At 41.0% G+C, this 13,784-nt stretch overlaps 1 pseudogene; it reads right to left on the reverse strand.

Annotated features, from left to right (window-relative positions):
• Nucleotides 1-9,285: 9,285 nt before the first annotated feature.
• LOC149119476 (nuclear receptor subfamily 2 group C member 2 pseudogene) lies at nucleotides 9,286-10,672 on the reverse strand (annotated as a pseudogene).
• Between the last annotated feature and the right edge of the window lie 3,112 nt (nucleotides 10,673-13,784).

Consider the following 13,784-nt stretch of genomic DNA (forward strand, 5'->3'; position numbering starts at 1 on the left):
TTGTTTACTTTAATGTAATTATATTAATGAAGTCTTTTTTCTCAGATTAAAAAGGACTGCAAACTATACTGCTGTTTGAAATACTAAAAAAAAAATCAGTGCATATTCAGATTCATGTCCTCTGGGGGAAAATAAAAGTAATATTTTCTTATTAACATCACATTATAAGATTTCAAACTTAATAGATAATAGTGAAGAAAAAGAAGCCCTCCATTCAAAGTCTTTAAGATACATAGAGTAATCATTAGACACCACTGGAATATACAGTGTGGCTCTTCACACGTGATCCAGTGTTACCTGAGTATTCTGAGTACTCACCAGAGTCATGTGGGCCATGTCTTGCAACACAGCATCAAACACCTTCTGATGCCCCTGTCCATGATAGACTTGTATGACTTGTGCTAGAATGGGTGATATATAAGGGGAGCTTGTCATGAGTAACATGGAACTACATGTCCACTCATGGTTCCCGCCTGTCATCACTGAATATCTTCTGTGGATTTGGTTAGAATGTGTGATGTATGAGGTGGTAAGGCAGTGAGTGACCAGGGAACTGCACATTCACACAGAGCTACTGTGTGTCATCACTCCATATCTGGTATTTACAGACCCATGTTGCCCCTTTATGACTAAAAGACCTTTTTATCCTCAGAACATGGAACATGACATCTGCGAGCCCAAAACTCCCACTTCCCAGATAAGGAAAATGAGTCCCAGGAAAGGGAAGTTACATCACCTGAAATTACAGCCATCTCAAGGCAGAGCTTTGTCCTTGTTCAAAGTTGCCCAAATTCTTTCATCAAGAAATCTTTCCCAGGACAGAGGGAAGACACTTCAGTATCAAGAATTAAAATGAAATATTGGACATTGCTGATGCAAATTGTATACTCCTCATTATCTCACTAATGAAAACAAGGGAGACTATTTTAATAAACATCACACATTCTCCACAATGAGTAATAAGTGGAGGCAGATACATGTGGCATTGCCATCCCTGTCCATGCCTGTCACCCTCTTCATCTGGAAAAGAAAGGAGAAAGGAGGTGAGTAGGCCTTCTGCAGACATGCCACATCTACCACCAGAGACAGATCTCCCAGAAGGCCTGGAGTCCTGTGCAACTGGGTCCGGCTTCTCAGGCCAATCCATGAGTCATATGATCAAAAATACCAATCCGTTCAGTTTTAAGAAAATGAAATGTACCAAGCTGTCAATATTCTTTTCATATGTAAAATTATTTGCAGTTTAAAACACATAGATTTAAATTAAAACTTAGTCTGTTGATAAAAGTATTATTTGTAAAAATAGTATTTATTTAATAAAATGGAGAGGGAGAGAGAGAGAGAGAGAGGGAGAGAGAGATGGTTTCCATCTGCTGGTTCACTCCCCAAATGAGTGTGACAACAGCCCTGCAAGTTTACTTTAAGTAAAATGACCCTTTTGTGAAATCAGCAGTCAATATTGATTTGTCTGAGAATGCGCTGTATGTCCTCTTTTCCTTCCTCCCTACTCTTTTTGGAGAAGGCCTGCTTAGCTGTCAGCAGAGATGTGGAGAGAGGCTTAGAGCCAGCTCACTGAGCTTTCTCACTTCCACTGTTAATGCTGATGAACCTCTGTCCAGTAGGCTTCAGCCATCAATTCCTGCTGAGCTACAGAAACCTGCTTTCTGGGCAGTCAGCATTTATTCTCTCTTCCTGTATGCACAAAACTTGGAAGGACATCCACCAGCCTTGTGATCCACATTGGCATTGGGAGGCACCCTTGAAGAATGGAAGGCAGCTTTTCTGTTTTATTTTGCCTGATACTCTTGTTAGCTTGCTCTGACATGCACAGAAGATGGTGCTAAGGTTACAAAGCAAGATTCCTGCTGACCTCCAGGGTTTCCACGATCGGGGGATTAGACACAGTTGGCAAGGGAGGCTGCAGACTTCATTATGAAGACTTCTCTTGGAGCTGAGTCACAAGGTACTGGGTTTTCCAAATCAGTGCCATCAACCGACTGAGATTGTACTCCACAAGTCAGCACCTTTACACAGAAACTGGTGAGACCTAAATTAACATCTAGGATTCTGTGCTGGGGTCATGAAGAAGTAAAACAGGACTGTCTCTTCCCACTCTGCCCAACACAAGAAGTACCAGAAATGGCCCCGTGCCCTCACTTACTGCATACACTGAGGAACACTGTATCCCAGGATGGCACCAGCACAGGCAGACGTGGTGACCTGTATGCCATCCCAAATTGCAGTTAACACCATAGGCAGCTTCTGGGTGCCTGGGAGGGTTATTTAACTGCACATGGGAAAGCAGCAAGTGCACCAGTAGGAGGCTCCATGGAACCCAACCCAGGTATGAGGGCTCTGAGGCACATGGGCATTCACTTGTTGCAGGGCATCAACCACATCAAGGTCTTCTCATCACTTGCTCTCGGGCCTCAGACTGTGTGGCCAGCAGCCTATGGAAGTGACTATGCTGAAATTGGGACTTCAAAGTTCATGGGAAATGCACAATATCTTTTAAATCCATCTTCTTATGAACTTTTTAACTAAAATATTAACATCATTGACATTAGTAGTATTGCTAAGCATTTTCTTTGATTCTTATTGATCCTCATTTTATTCTTGCCATCTTTTAATGCTTTAAAAATTTATAGCATGAAACAGTAAGAAACAGAATTGTAAACTGGTGTAGGTGAGGGTTAATGTATTATTTATCTTATAATAAATTGAATGTGAACAGTGCTGATATTTCTTTTGCTTTCCTTTTAAGCAGAATTGAATTTCACAATGAAGATACTCTTTGCAATGTTTGCATTTCCAGCAGACAACAATATAGAGTGCAAAATTAGGCACTATGACTTTGTTGGTAAACAGTGCTCAGTATCTAGGACAGAATGGATGACCAACATCTTTAACTTCCCATTGATGAAATTTCTGATTTAAAAAATTCAAAATTTACCAACCGCAGATGTGAAGCTGTATACTATTTTTTGTCATAATGTGCATACTTAAAACAAGCAAATATCATTCTGAATAATGGAATGGTAAAAAAAGAGCATGGGGTTCAAAGATTTCTTAACATACATGCACAAGGGAGCTTCAAGAAGGTTTATTAAAAGTAAAATTGTTTATTTTTTCAAAACTATTTAAATTCATACATAGTTTTTATTTTTTTCTTTTAGTTTTCTTTAATACCAATCTCTGACATTATAAAACTTCATTTTTGCTTTTTGTCCTTTGAGAATTTCTAAATATAAATTGAGTTAAAAGAATGTTCCAAAATCTGATATTTCATTAAAAGGCATTAAAATGTTTCTTAGGCATGAACATGCTAAAGACAAGAGGAGTAAAATGTTCACATAGTCAGTTTCAATGCCTTTTGGAAATTACTATTGTATGTAATCCTTGGTTCCCTGAGGGAGGAACAATTGACCTTGAATCTTGGAAATGGACAGGAGATAATGGACATAGGGAACATAAAAAGGATAAGGTTATTCCTATTTCCTATTTTTCCTTATGGTCAGCAATATGCCAAGGTCTCAGTCCTGATGCACACAGGATTCCAGGTAAGCCTGAATAGTTATTGCTTCTGCCCCACCTCCTGATGCAGATTCCTTGTTCCCCAGATTTGCATTACAGGGTAAATTAGAGAAAAGCTCTGACCCAGAATCCATTCTGCCCTTGTTTAAAGCAATGTGATAAAATGAAAAGTTGGAAGATGAAGAAACTCTGCCTCCATATATTTTCTCTGTGACTTTTACAGCTAGTAATCCTAATAAGAGCATCATCCCATAGACATGCAAACATTATGGTGGTTCTGAAAATCAGTACAGGAAAACGGCATGCATGGATCATTCACAATGACAATGCTGGAAAATATTACCAGACAAATTTGTGTACCATAGGACTATAAACAATTGGCCCAAGCAGTTCTAAACTCAGGAAAATGGCTTCATTTTAAGGCAAAGTACTCCATGATGAGTGTGGTGATTAAGCAGAGAGAAATCAGAATGGAAATATGCCTCTTACTGTTGATATGCTTCATGGTGAGGGACAATACACAGACACCCAAGCACAAATGCATGGACCCCCTCAATATTTTGATCAAGTGTTGTTGTACACACTCAGAACAGGGAGAGCCACCCCAGATCATAGTATGGGAGAACAAAAGCTTACACACTTAAAACAGAACACTGAGCTGTGAGCTGATTTTCTAGCCAGACTAAAAAGAGTGGCAGAGGGCAAGTTCAATCATATGGGCATGGCAGATGTGCTTATCCATCAGCTAGTGTTTGAAGGGTCAAATCAAGAATTCAAGGATGCAATAGCTCCAGTTAAACATGGAAACCTGGGTTCTTGGGTCTTAGCCACAGGAGATATAGGTGTACAACCTCAGCCAATACACTGCAGTTACTATGGCTACAGCTTTGACTTAAGCTTTAAGGGATAACCAAAAAGTGATCCATGTTAAAATTATGTGAAATTTGGCCTCATAAAAAGGGATTACAAGGAACATCCAGAAATGCCAAGAAATTTCTGTCCCAAGTGCAAAAAGGTATATCATTGGGAAAAAAAAAATCATGAGTGAAATTTATTAGGGATTGTAAGCCTTTAAATGGCCATGGGAGCAGCCCTCAGCCCTGTCCCCAAGAGGGTCAGAAGCCAAAAGCTCCTCAAGTGTATTGGTGATAAAATCTTGAGCTCACTGGACTCACTCCTTAGGAACAGATAATAAGCCTTTTATGAGATTAACTGTGAATGCCATGGTTTTCAATGGATTGCTTGATAGGGGGCAGACTACTGTGTGATGCTAAGTGAGGAGTGGCCTCATCACTGGCCTTCAAAGCCTGAGCCAATATTACATGGAGTAGGAGGTGACACACTCTCCAGACAGGCGGCTCAACCATTGAGTTGGGTTGACTATGATGGAAATTAAGGATTTTTTTAACCACTCATTTCAAAGAGACTTAGTACAAATTTGTGAGGAAGGGATGTACTAGCAAGTCAGGGAGCTTGGTTCACTATGGATTATCAGTTATTGTATGATGATACTACGGATCACCAGAGAAAGGGTTGCACTAGTTCATCTGTTCATATTTACCCCCAATTCTAAGGGTCACCGCCAAACATATAGCCTTTTCCTTTACAGTGGACTTCAGATACCCCCACATGGGTTGAGCAGTGGCTCTGGAATGAGAACTAAAGGCTTTTCAACATTTGGTTGAGGAACCAATTAAAATTGGGTCTTCAGCACTCTTAATAAAGTCATGACTAAGATGGGCACTTGAAGCCTGCACTCCCAGCTCCTCCTGCTATCCCTGCTCATTACCATATCATTATTTTGGAACTAAAAGATTGCTTTTGCTCTATTCCTCCCCACCCTAAAGACAAAGAGCGATTCACCTTTCCAGTGCAACAATTAAATAATAGTATCCCTACACCCTGATATTAGTGGCCAGTCTTCCCCATGGGAATGAAAAATAGTCTTAATATATGCCAGTATTATGTTAATAAGGCTACACAACCTTTCCTTTGTCTATATCCCACAGTTTTCATTATATGGATGATATATGGGTAGGACATCCAGATGAGGATTACTTAGACAAAGCCTTTTGTGACCTTCAGGGCATGCTGTATAAAAAGACTGTACATAGCACCAGAAAAAGTATAAAAAGTAGAAACCTTTACAATATTTGGGAACAATAATTACTGACACAGCTATAAGATCTATAAAAACTCATTTGGAGTTAAAGAAAACTTTAAAGTTAAATGAGCTAGAAAAGCCCTAGGACATATTAATTGGTGTAGACCATATTTTTCCATTACTACTGCTCAAATGAGTCCTTTATTTCAATTATTGGAGGCAGATTCCACTTTAATTCAATAGGAATGGCTACTCTTCATGCTCAGGAAGTACTTGAATTGATAAAGTTTTGGATAAAATGGAACTACATGGATAAAATCCAAGAAAAGGAAATACAATTACTTATAGTCCCTACCAAAAAACAACCTTTGGGAATAATAAGCCAAAATTCAGAAGCAGTCATAGAGTATACCCATCATGTACTTCCTAATTTCATCTCTGTGGGGAGCAACTGGGAGCAACTTGGACTAGACTAAGTTACTGGAATTAAGACTTATTCTATGCATCTGCTCTCCCACAATATGGCGCTGGGAGAGGAGGAAACAGCTTCTACACAGCTGCCTCCAGTTCAACCAATAAACAGCAGGACCTGCTCCTGATTGGAGGAGAGCAGTGTACTTGGCATGTGGGTAGCAGAGTTGGGATTGGTGGAAGAAGACTATAAAGGAGGAGAGAGACAACATGCACCAGGAACATCTGAAGGAACACCTGTGCAGCCCCCGAGAGAGCCAGCCGGCGGTGTGCCACTCCCCTGCGGAAGTGGGGAAAGCGGCAGGGGGAACCGCCCTTCCACGGAGGTGGAAGGGATGGCAGCCAACCCGGGAAGAACCAGCAGCAAACCCGGGGAGGGCTGAGCAGACAAAAGAACAGTGCAGGGTCCTGTGTCATTCCTCCACGAAGAGGGGGAGCGACACATCACACCTTATTTAACTATGACTATGACTTAATAAGGAAGGCAGAAAACAGTGTCAAGCTATTGCTGGGTTAGAGTACCATACCCTCACACTACATTTAAATAAACAAGAAGTAGAATATCTACATGAAAATGATCCCATAGGGCAAGCTACTCTACAAAATTTTCTGGGAAAAATAAACTCCCACTACCCATCTAGGAAGATGCTCACTCACCTTACTTGCAAGACCAATGTTATGCCTCAAATGCTGAGTAGACACGCTGTTCCCCAGGCTGATACCCTATATACAAATGGTAGTTCTACAGAGACAGTCACAATGACTTGTTATAAATCAAATCAAAAACTTTCTGTCCACAAGACTTGGCACAATATTCAGGGTTCAGCACAAACTCTGGAATTAGTGGGTATTCACAATGACTTACAAATGACTTCCCAAGAGATCAATGTCCTTACTGACCCTTTACAATCCTTATAAACTTCCTATATTAAACCAAAGAATATGCCATTGCAACTATTTTTTTACCTCTCTACAAAATTTTTTTTTTTTATCACACAATAAGCCTTTTTACATCTTCCATATGAGAGTCCACTCTGGAATTCCTGGACAGCTAGCTGAATAAATGAGGCTACAGACAAACTTACTAGAATAAATATCCAATATTTAGAACAAGAAAAACTCAATCATCTGTTGCTACATCAAGATCCAACTATGCTAAATCAATAGTTTCTACACCTTACTACTCGGCTGTGGGGAGCAACTCAGACTAGACTAAGTTACTGGAATTAAGACTTATTCTATGCATCTGCTCTCCCACAATATGGCGCTGGGAGAGGAGGAAACAGCTTCTACACAGCTGCCTCCAGTTCAACCAATAAACAGCAGGACCTGCTCCTGATTGGAGGAGAGCAGTGTACTCAGCGTGTGGGTAGCAGAGTTGGGATTGGTGGAAGAGGACTATAAAGGAGGAGAGAGACAACATGCACCAGGAACATCTAAGAGGAACACCTGAGCAGCCCCTGAGAGAGCCGGCCAGTGGTGTGCCGCTCCCCCGCGGAAGTGGGGAAAGTGGCAGGGGGAACCACCCTTCCACGGAGGTGGAAGGGACGGTAGCCAACCCGGGAAGAACCAGCAGCAAACCCGGGGAGGGCCGAGCAGACGAAAGAACAATGCAGGGTCCTGTGTCGTTCCTCCACGAAGACGGGGAGCGACATAATGGGGCCGTGACTCGGATATGAAGCCTAGGCAGGGTTTAGTGTCATTCCTCCACGAAGAGGGGGAGCGACACTTGGCAATCAAAATGTATTGTCTTGTCTTGCAACCAATACTCTCCATTCTAGCTATTAGGTATATAAATGTCTACCAACCCTAGGAGATTTAAAAAAATGCTGTTTGGCAAATGGATGTTACACATTTTCTGGAACTTGGAAAATTAAAATATGTCCATACAACTATAGATACTTATTCTAATGCCTTAATGGCCTCCACTTTGACAGGAGAAACAGCCACACACATGCAATAAGTTGTTGTATTAATATTTCTTATTTTTAGGCATTAATTTTCAGATTAAAACAGACAATGGCCCAGTATATTCAGGTCAATGGTTTCAGGACTTCTGCAGGCAGTGAAAAATTCAACATGTCACGGGCATTCCCTATAACAGTATAATTCAAGCTATCATGGAGCACCATCATCAGAGATTAAAGGCACACATATAAAAAAATCACAAGGGGGGAGCCCACTCTCAACATGCATTATTATCTAAAGCCTTACTAACTATTTTTACCTTAAATGACAAACAAGAAGCTCCTATTATGACTCATTGGACCCCATTAGCCTCTTGAAGTCCGTTACCTCAGGTACAGTGGAAGGATCTCTAAACTAATCAATGGTGTGGTCCTAGCCCATTACTAACCTGTGGCAGAGGATATCCTTGTGTCTTTCCAAAAAATGAACCCAGATCACAATGGATCCCTCTCCTACACATCCAATCACACCATACAACAGGGGATGAAGAGGCTACACATCCCCAAGACACTGAGGGAGATCAAAAGTGGGCCAGGACATGGAGAGTGCTGAAAGCACTTGTGGAACAAGCCAATAACTTAGGAAGAAGACAAAAACAGGACATTTCCAAGCCTGAAAATTTATTAATCTTTTAGTGACACCTATGGTTAGCAATGTAAATGTTCAAGGAGTACATCGGGCTTCTGTTCCTTACCCACCTGGTATGCATGTGCTAGAATGGCATCAGGTAGCACCATATTGGTGTGTAAATGATACTAAGTTATATCCAGGATCTGCATAATGGGATCATGACCCTAAAACAGAACATAAATCTCCTAAGGGAAGTGACAGAGGGACTTGTTAATTATGTTCAATTGGATTGTGACAAAAATTGGAGAGATATATGTGTGTCACTATAGCATAATGGAATAGCTCAATCTATAATCTGTCCATGATTAATCAGTACATCCCTGGATGGTGGAGTGTTGAAAATATGCAAGGGATTGTAAATTTGACAAAATGTAATTATGAATTGGCTAAAATTCATGTGGATGCTATCAATGAATCAGTGTTCACAAATCTGATTATAACTTTACTAAAGGCTTACATCAGATAAATCTGGGGACTCTTACTTTGTAGGGTGCTACCATAAATGTTCTCTGTATATTTCTTAAAATAATTTGGTGACTACTCTCTAATATTCATAAATCCCTGATGTTCACTGTGTATTATTTACAAAATAAAAAGAGTGGAGGAAATGTTAGGGAACAAGACAGCCACAGTATTGACAGGTTTGAGGCTCTGTGTCTGCACATGGCCAACAGACCCTTGAGGAAGTGAAGAGGGCAGTCCTGCCCAAGTGCCTGAAAGGCTTGGATTGAACTGGCCCAGTGCATGGAGAGGAAGAACAGGAAGGACACAGATTTGCAGATGTACTGCACATTGAGGTGCTTCGGCATCAGGTTTGGCATTGTCAGCTTAAACATGAAGTGTGTGTCTGAAAGGATAGGGCCTTCAACCTCAATGGCAGGTGCTTACTGGTCCCTTATGGTGACGTGGAGGCTCCCTCCTCCACTGGCATCCATCTATTTGATCAGGCTTGGTGGCCAGGAGCTGTCTGTGGTATTAAGTGCTTTAGCTAAGGTATCAAATGCCCTGCAATCTCACTTGCAGACTGGTCCTCTAGCTGGATTTCTGAAGTGTAACCATTGTTCAAGGATTCACTTAGGTTGACAAGGAGGTCGCTACATTTGCCAGTGTGCCTAAGCTCCCTGGATTGTTTCTGCCTTGGAGTCACTGCCAAGAGAATTGTGCCATCCTAGGCTGCTAGACATTCACAAGCATCCCTGATCCTTCTGTCTTGTGGATATCAGAGGACTTCTCAGGTCCTTCTGGATATAGATTTTCTCAGGTGAAGCAGCACAATTGCTCAGTTTCTCCCACTGCTATCAAAGGACATCTGTTTACTCTGTACAGATTCTATTTTAATGCTCATAGCCAAGCATTTTTTTTCAGCTGGCAAAACTGACAGTGATTACAGTGATGTTTGCTGATGACGAAGTCTTGGTTGCTCTAAAATTTTTTTTGCATGGTCCTTTTAAAGAAACCTTTGCAACCTTCACAACTGACAGCCACATAGTGATGGCCAGAGGCTTTGTCACCACAGATCGTACAGTACTCCACCACCTGGAGCTGCTGTAGGTCCATCCTGCCCAGAAATTGCTCCACAGAAGCAGAACCCATGACAACCTGGATCCTGCCAGGAACCAGGTTGTCTCAGGTGGTGAATATTTCCTGCTTGGTGCTGGAGGTCTCTGGAAAAGCCAGTATCACCACCCCAGTTCCTGCTCCATCTGGACCAGTGAGAATGAACTGATGTTTAGAGGATAGAGAGGCACCCACTGCTGTAACTCTCTGTGTCATCTTTCCTGTCAGCTGGTCCATCACAGTCTGAACGTGCCGAGGAGAGGCTACCAGCAGAGTTGGTGTAATGATCTGAAAGCACAGGGAGAGGCTGGCCATCCCTCAGAGATTCTGGCAGAAAGGTCTTTGTAGGTGGTAATTCAACCACTTGTGGGTCCCCACTTTGTAATGAACCAGCCCCTCCATATTTGTAGCCAAGGTGAAGCAAGATTATTAGAGAACCTCAGGATTTGGCACCAAAGTGGCCTGGAAGCAGGTCTCATGTTGGTGGTGGGCAACCCCCAAAGAGGAGGGCAGGGCAGAGTGAGACTGGGCCTCCTGAGTAGGTAGATGGCAAGAGCCTGGGGGCTAAGGGATCCCTGGACCACAGGAGAGAGGAGACACTGAATTGTATGGGGGAGGATCAGAGCTGGGGGTGCCACAGGAGTTGTGGGGAAGGAGGAAACTGTTATTGTTTTTGTCAGTGAAAGGTCAGAGTTCTTGACCCCATTGCTGTAGCCACTGCAGCCTGGGCACTGGGAGGAGGAGCACGAATGTTCTTCCTTTTCTTTGTGACAACCATGACACGCAGTTTTTCTAAAATACATATTTTCCATGATTTCTAATCATATCATCTCAGATTCATTATGCAGATATAGTATGACTTTTTTCCCAATATTAAAACATTCTTTGTGTAGCATGGTAACCTGAATTCATGAGTTAATGGTATTTATTTTTATTAGACAATGAAGTCCTATCCCATTTAATGAGCAATGCTTACTTCAACTTTCCCACATAACAGGAATGTCCTGGGAAGAAACCAAGTCAACATTCCTATTAACATTTCACTGATTTTTTTTAGATATACTTATTTAGCTGAAGGTCAGAGTTACAGGGAGAGATACAGAAAGACCCTGAAAGTGTGGGTTCACTCCTTGCAATGTCCAAGGTGGGTCAGGCCAAAACCAGGAGCTTCATCCATGTCTCCCACATGGGTGGTGGTGACCCACACACTCAGGCCATTTTCTGCTGCTTTTCCAGGCCATTACCATGGAGATGGATTAGAAACGAAGCCACCAGAACATAAACTGGCACCTATATGGGGGGCAGGAATTGCTGGTTGTAGCTTTACCCACTATGGCAAAATGAAGGCCCCTATTTCACTGAATTGCAGGAGACAATGGCCAGCTGTACCCAATGCCACCTCAGCTTACTTTTTAGTCTGGGTTCTCTTAGATTATCCTGGAATATTTCATTTTATCTGCAAAATATCCTTCAAAAGGAAGAAAGTTTTAAAGCTAAATCTTTATAGGTTCCAGGTAAACATGCTTGAGTGGAAGGCAGTGTGTTTGTGCACTATGTGTATCACATATTGTGTTGCTGCAGGGGTGTTTGCTATATAAAGTCCAGGACACCCTAATATTGTGTGGAACATAATTATACTAATATGTATGTTGTTTAACTGAAATTCAAATTCAACTAAATGTTCCATCTTTCTAACTCTGACTGCCTTACTCAAAAGACACATAAAAGCCTCTCAAATTAACTAATAAAATGACAAACTGCTATCTATGTTGTATCATTGTGGTTATTTCCTTCTTGCTACCAAGTGTGTGAGGTTGCTTGGCTATCATATAAATTTCTACTCTCAACAACCATTTAACCAACTTCCCAGGTAATTACACTGATTCTTTTCTAGTCCTATCTTTAGGCTTCACAAAATGCCTCTCATAATTCTAATTTGACTTCTACATTATTTTTAATAGAAAACTTTTATTTAATAAATATAAATTTCAAAAGCACAACTTTTGGATTATAGCAGTTCTTTCCCCCATAATCACCCTCCCACCCACAAACCATCCCATTTCCACTTCCTCTCTCATCTAATTCTTCATTAAGATTCATTTTTAATTATCTTTATATACAGAAGATCAACTCTATACCAAGTGAAGATTTCAGCAGTTTGCACCCACGCAGACACACAAAGTATAAATTACTGTTTGAAGACTAGTTTTACCATTAATTCTCATAGTAAAACACATTAAGGACAGAGTTCCTACATGGGGAGCAAGTGCAGAGTGCCTCCTGTTGTTGATTTAAGAGTGTCAATTGTTGGGCCGGTGCCGCGGCTCACTAGGCTAATCCTCTGCCTTGCGGCATCAGCACACGGGTTTCTCGTTCCATTCAGGGCACCAGATTCTGTCCCGGTTGCCCGTCTTCCAAGGCCAGCTCTCTGCTGTGGCCAGGGAGTGCAGTGGAGGATGGCCCAAGTGCTTGGGCTCTGCACCCCATGGGAGACCAGGATAAGCACCTGGTCTTATGCCACGGCGGCCATTGGAGGGTGAACCAACGGCAAAAGGAAGACCTTTCTCTCTGTCTCTCTCTCTCACTGTCCACTCTGCCTGTTAAAAAAAAAAGAGTTTCAATTGTTAAATTAACTCCTATATTACTGTAGTAACATTCTACTGCACAGAAAAACTTCCTTTGTCAGCTGAGGCTATTAGTAATTCTCAAGCTATGATTCCTAATCAAAGCAGAGGAAGGCAGGATCACTGCTTCCATAACAATGACCACAACTCGACCTTTTCTCAAATAGCCACAGCTCAAGCACCATGACTCTAAGAATAGGATGCCTTGTGTGAGGGAAGATTAGACTGTTTGTGCTCTTTGACCTAGTAATTTCATTTCAGGAATTTATGCTAAGGAAACAACAACAACAACAAAAAACAAAACACAAAAACATACGCAGATGATGTTCCTTACAGGTTTACTTGTAATAGCAATAAATCAACAAATAAATAGAAACAAAAATGGAGGCCAACATTCAAATCTCCATCAGCATAGGATTAGGTATGTCCCAGATGGTGCACCAAACAAGATTAGTTTCCTAATGGGACCTTACCCTACTGTCCAGTCTCAACAAACTATGTGATCTCAAAAAAACACCAAAGACAAAAAAGCTCTCCATGCTTCAAATCCACCAATAGATTCTAATTTTATTTTATTAATTATTTATTCATTTGAAAAAGCAAAAATTGCATTTTAATTAAAAATAAAAATATATTCATTATATATTAATAAATTATGAACAATGGGTATTTCAAAAGTTTGAGGGAAATAGAATTCAAAGCTAAATTTATTTTAGTGGAAGAAATTTTGAAATCTATGTATATATGTGCTCTTTAAAAAGTAATAGGACATGTTTATTATAAAAATCTATACATAGATTCAAGTCTTCTTCAACAAAAATAATCTCTTAATTCCATTTTGCATGAACTATTTGAAATATCATTGTCTGCATTGTTCTGAAAGATGTACACATTGT

Source organism: Oryctolagus cuniculus, chromosome Y (genome assembly GCF_051225735.1).
Source record: "Oryctolagus cuniculus isolate XC-2025 breed Fujian yellow rabbit chromosome Y, ASM5122573v1, whole genome shotgun sequence".
Classification (NCBI taxonomy): domain Eukaryota; kingdom Metazoa; phylum Chordata; class Mammalia; order Lagomorpha; family Leporidae; genus Oryctolagus; species Oryctolagus cuniculus.